General features: G+C 41.7%; 1 non-coding gene across 1 annotated transcript; it reads left to right on the top strand.

Moving 5' to 3' along the window:
* The first annotated feature begins 5,213 nt into the window (after positions 1–5,213).
* Positions 5,214–5,285, top strand: TRNAA-AGC. The gene has a single exon. It is a non-coding gene; the product is annotated as a tRNA-Ala (tRNA).
* The last annotated feature ends 847 nt before the right edge of the window (positions 5,286–6,132 follow it).

Genomic DNA, 6,132 nt, shown 5'->3' with positions numbered 1-6,132 from the left:
ACAGAAAGGTGAACAAAGCAAAGACCACAGCAGGGCACCCTGCCTCACATGCACTGTGTGCTGTGCTGTGCCAAGTTGCTCGGTCGTGTCCGACTCTTTGTGACCCCAAGGACGCAGCCTGCCACCTTCCTCTGTCCATGGGGATTCTCCAGGCAAAAATACTGGAGTGGGTTGCCATGGCCTCCTCCAGGGGATCTTTCCAACCCAGGGATCAATTTGCATTGCAGGTGGATTCTTTATTGTCTGAGCACCAGGGAAGCCCCTTGCTTCATATATAAGGGAGTAATCAATATTCACAAATACAATCAGTTCTTAATTGACTGGACAAGGGGCTGATTGCCCATTTAAAAAAATGATAATAGGACATTATAGAAAAGTAACATTTTTCTGGAACTACTGAACTTTTCTGGAACCACACAAGTGCCACCATTTTGTGTGTCTTCTGTTTCATTAGAATGTCATGGGAATGAGGCAGGAGTGGGGAAAAGGTGGAAATGTTAAATAATTAGCAAAAAAAAAAAAATGTTTTTATCTTGATAAGATACCTGGACTTGGTCCAGATTGAGTGGTCCCTTCTGCACATGGCAGGGTCCATGCAATACAGAAAAGGGGAACAAAGCAGCCATAGTTAAAAAAGGAAAAGCATCAGTTTGCATCCTCTTCAACAGTAACATAACGTTTAAGCCTTTTGGCAGAAAAGGAGTGAATGAGGAGAGGAGAACTCGAAAAACCCTCGTTCACCAGACCATCTGCAGGGCTTTAGAGTGAGGAGAGCAGGCTGCCGAGTGCCAAACCCATGTTATGTGTGTTTCAATTTAACATTTGAAAAATAAAGGGCTTAGCTGAACACCAGAAAACAATAACAGATTGTTTTAATTGAGACTGACCTTTTGCCCATTTTTCATCTGCAACATGTCATGTTTTGTGGGCTTGAATTGTTGTGCTTGTTATTTTTCTTACAGTTGAAAATAGCATCTGAAGAACAATCATTAAGTTATAAATACTTAACAGAGAATTAGTATTAATCTGAGTCATGCTTGGACCAGCTTTATTTTATCTCCAGTAACAATAATTGTTTCCCCTGGTTAATTGATGGTGGGTAAAGATACGCACTTGATGCACCATTGCTAAAGAATGAACAAAGACCAGAAAATCCTCCAGAATCCCGCTCCCACTCCTAATTCATATCAGCCTGGAAGACAGCATCGTCACCCATACCCATATTCTTTTCCTTTTCCTTAAGCACCCTTGAACTTCACCCAAGTTGTTTTGGCTCTTGTAAGTTGACATGGGAAAGGTCTCACATGGGTGTCACATTGCCATGACAAGACCTCCAGGGAGATAGTGCGTCATTCAGAACACAGGGGCTTTGAATTGAACAGGGCAACGTCCTCGGGGAGAAGAGAAAATGTGTAGAGTACCATCTCTAAAAAGAAAGTGATTCATGGAGTCAGGAAATAAGTGATTTTAACCACCTGCATGAGAGATTGCTCTATAAGAAGATTACTAAATGTTGTAGTGAGAATAGACACTGGTGTCCACAAAGTGTTTTCAAGGAAAGTAAGAGATTATCATGATGAATGTGTACTTTACAAGTCATGGTTTAAAAATCTTTTCATAGTTAATATCTCATTTGATCCTTGTAACACCCTGAGAGACAAGCAGTATTATTTCCTTTTTTAACACAGAAGGCAAAGATCAGAGGAAAATCCTGAGTTTCTTCATCAGGCATGCTTGAACTTGCACCCAGAGTTTGCCCTTTACTTTCTTAGCCTTTCTAAATCTTTCCAATCACTGGCTATAAAATGAGTTTCAATCTTATACTTTTGTGAAATAAATAAAGCTATTAAAACAGTCTCCAGAATTTAACAGACATACACAATGGTAGTTATTATTATAATAAATTTGAGAAAACTGAAGTCTGGTGGGATAATTTAACTTGGTCTAGAGTACATGAAAATAAATCGCCTGTGCCAATTCGTGTTTCTATTAAGACTAAAATCCAAAACCTTCCCAACATGTCAGTTACAAACCTCAAACGTTATACTATGAAGAGGTAGTGAACTTACGTATGTTTTGGTAATTTATCCCAAGAGAGCAGAAGTATGAAAAGATGTAAGTGTAGGTATAGGGTATTCGCTGTGGAACTATTTGTCACCCAAAAAGACTAAAATGGACACACATGGCTGTCAACGAGGAGCTTTGGGTTCACCCACACGATGGAGTAATCTGAAGTAATTAGAAGAAGTGAGGAACAGCTCTACATATTGTATTGTGTGTTGTCCAACATCTACTATGAAGTGAACAAAGCTAGATGGGCAAGACAGAGTGTATATTATGCTGCTACTTATTTATGAACAAAGGGAATATTTATATATGTAAGTATTAACCATATTTAAAAGGTATAAGAGACTTCCTCTTGTGGAAAGATAGAGTAAAGTACTTTACCATATTCCTCCTGCTAAGTAAAACTAGAAACGTCAGACCTTACATAGAAAACAAATGTTAGGTGGACTATAAAACAGAGAGTAGGAAGACCACCTAAGAAACCTGGGAACCAAGGACCACATTGTGGTTAGTTCTTCAGGTTTTCCAAACATGGGGCTGAAGAAGCCAGTTACCTAGAAGTACCAATGGTCACAGACAAAACACACCCCAACAAAAGCCAGCTCTCCTCAGCCAGGGGACCATGAAAGGAGCAACCTCACAAGACAGGATGCTAACTCTACTCCAGTCAAAGAAAACAGTGATCCTGCCCACATGCACACCTAGTGGTAAAGCCTACTGCACAGTCCAGTGACCTAGCTTTTCCCTTTCTGCAGCATCTCGGAGGCCTTGAGTTGAAGATGGCAACATCCTGAGATGGACTGTTTCTGGCTTCAGAGCCATCATATAGAGAGGAGCTACCTGAAATCAGGAAATCAGCCCGGGATATCAGGAAAAGATAAAGGTTTATATTTACTGGTATTTCAAGGCTGGATCTCCCTGTTCTCTTATCTCTCTTTGCTTCCTTCTCAATGGACAAACTCACTGGTTTTTCCATGAAAAACAACCTCACTTCCCCTCCTTTGTTCATGTCTCTCCCTCTGGTCTGCTCTTTCTTGACAAAGAGAGAAGACTCAAACGGTCCCATTTCTTCCTGTCAAAACCCTGCTTGTCTTCGTTATGGTATCTATATTTTCACATTTTTCTAGTATTAAAACATATTACTGTTTATTTTTTACACTTATATGACAAATAATTAAAATGGAAATAGCCATTTCCAATTTAATTTCCAATTAAAATGGAAATAGTGGGAGGCAAAGTAAAAACAGGAGAAAAGGATACTACTGTCATTCAAATATCAGTTTACATTCTTTCTTCTTAATAGACTATTGCTTCAACGACACCAGTGAAACACCCCTTCTGAAGTCCAGACCCTCGTGAAGTTCCCATGCACATTGTCACATGACTGGGCTTGTAACTGCTCTGACCAATAGAATGAAACACAAGTGATTCTGTCCAGTTCTGGGGATGACACTTATTTGGTCTGGTAGCTTTGCTTTGCTCCTTCTTAGAATCCAGCCGGTGTGCCACGAAGCCACCTAAGCGGCCACAGGGAGAACTGAGGAGTGACTCTGAGGAATCCAGGAACTGAGCTGACAGCCCTAGCTGACCTCCCAGCCATGCTTCCCAGGCTGTCAGTCAATACCACCTGAGCAGGAAAACTGCCAGGTCAACTAATGGAATGGTAAGTGATAATCAGATGGTGTTTTAAGCCACTAAGTTGATTTTTTACCCAGAAATAGATGTGTGAACTATTCTCTATAAAACCTCTGATTTTTACAACTAACAGTAATCTCTTTCTCCCATGACAGGCCAGATTGAACACTGTTGTAACTGCTGGTTTATCACTTACTGTCTTATTGTGGTTATTTGTTTATATACCTTACTTTGCTCACAAAACATGAGCTTCTTGAGGCAGGACTTGTGTCAAATTAGACACACAAGACCCTCTAGCATAGGGGTAAGAACACAGGCTTTGAAGTCAAGACAAACTGGGTCAACTTTGATTTTTATCTTTTATCTTGAGCAACTTCTCTGAACTTCAGTTTCTTTATCATAAAATAGGTTAATGCAAGAATGAAATGGGTCAACATAGGTAAAGCCCTTAGTTCAGTGACTGGCACACAAGCTATAAATATTAGTGCTATCTTACCCCTTTCCCTATCATGCAGCTCGGAACCTTACATATTGTGAGGACTCAGTATGTCCTACATGAATAAGTAAATGAGAGATGTGAAGGCGGCTGTGGCCGATTCAGGATGCCTGCACATTCTTTGACACGCCTCTTTTCACGAGGAGGCCCTTTGTACTCTCCCCTAGAACGTGGACTAGTCTGTGTCTACCCTGACTAACAGAGTGGTGACAGAGTGGTTGACACATGTGGGTGACACACGCCAGTTCTGAGAGCCCTGGCTCACGTGACATGGAAGAAATCCATACACTGCTGAAGTAGGGGAGGGACCCAGCTGGACGCACCCTTCCATCTGTCCCCTCGTGGGTACCAGGCATGTGAGTAAAGACATTTGGGCTTTTTGGACAGCCCAGCCACCAACTGAGGACCACCAAGGGAACTCAGTCAACACCATGTGAAGTAGAATTACCAGCTAAGCTCTGACCAAATTCCTGACTCGTAACGTCATGAGAGGTAATAAAATAGTTGTTATCTTAACTGAAAGTTTTGGGGGCATTTGTTACAGAACAGTGGATCTCTTGGGCTTATGGCTTCCTTCTTCAGTACCCCTAAGGACTCACCGCCATGAGGAATCTCAAGTCAGGGCAAGGAACCCAGTAAAAGATAGTGGTATGCTCACATCTTCCCCCAGGGGGCGCCAGCAAAGTTTGATGATCTCATCTTTCTGCTGCTCAGGGACTGCTGATTGAAAAAAAAAGGAGCCTTCTAGCCCATTCTTATTTCACATTTGGTGAGCCCTCTTTGCAGGGAAGAAGATTGTTTGTCTTCAGGGCCTTTTGCCTCCAGTCCCCCACCCTCAGGTGGTTTAGAAACATTTGAAAACTTCTGGCTCCTATCAATTGACCCTATGAGAGCCTTTCCCTACCCACACTATTTTGTGTGGAACATTCTCTAATCTAGTCTTCTCCAGTTCAGCCCCATCCACCTTTGATGGTTCTCAGACTTCTTACATTTGGTTCTCAGACTTCTTATGTCAGGGGGTGTAGCTCAGTGGCAGAGCACATGCTTAGCGTGCATGAGGCCCCAGGTTCAATCTCTGGCATCTCCACTTGGGAAACTCTCTTTATGGGCTTCCCTAATAGCTCAGTTGGTAAAGAATCAGCCTGCAATGCAGGAGATCCCAGTTCAATTCCTGGGTCCGAAAGATCTGCTGGAGAAGGGATAGGCTGTCTACTCCAGTATTCTTGGGCTTCCCTTGTGGCTCAGCTGGTAAAGAATCTGCCTGCAACGTGGGAGACATGGGTTTGATCCCTGGGTTGGGAAGATCCCCTGGAGAAGGGAAAGGTTATCCACTCCAGTATTTTGGCCTGGAGAATTCCATGGACTATATAGTCCATGGGATCTCAAAGAGTTGGACACGACTGAGCAACTTTCACTTCAATTCACTCTTACTCTCAGGATTACTTTATATGCTTAAAAATTCTTGAGGAGCCAAAGAATTTTTGTTTATGTGGGTTACATTGATCAACATTTACCATATTAGCAGCTGAAACTGAAAAATTTGAAAATATTTATTCATTTTAAATAAAAAACTTCATTACTTTGTTAACATTAATAAATAATAGATATTTATGAAAAAAATTGTGGTTTGGAAAACATGGTTAGAAGACTGTTTTAGACATTGTTTTATATTTACAAACTGGTTAGGAAGATGGCTGGATTTTCGTATCTGCATTGGGTCTCTTGTAGCATCATCCCCTCTTGTGGAGACTGAAAAACTCTATTGTACACTCCTGAAAGGATGAAAGTGAAAAAGGGAAAAGAAGTGAGCCCTCTAAATGAGACTGTGACTAGCCCATCCTTGGGCTACTGCAGAAAATCCCCGCCTCTGGAATCCAGAAAGTTTTCTCTCCAAGTAAGCCTGAGGGCATCTCCACCCATAGCCCTCGTGATCT

Source organism: Cervus canadensis, chromosome 8 (assembly GCF_019320065.1).
Source record: "Cervus canadensis isolate Bull #8, Minnesota chromosome 8, ASM1932006v1, whole genome shotgun sequence".
Taxonomy (NCBI): Eukaryota; Metazoa; Chordata; class Mammalia; order Artiodactyla; family Cervidae; genus Cervus; species Cervus canadensis.
This window is presented reverse-complemented; position numbering and strand designations above follow the sequence as displayed.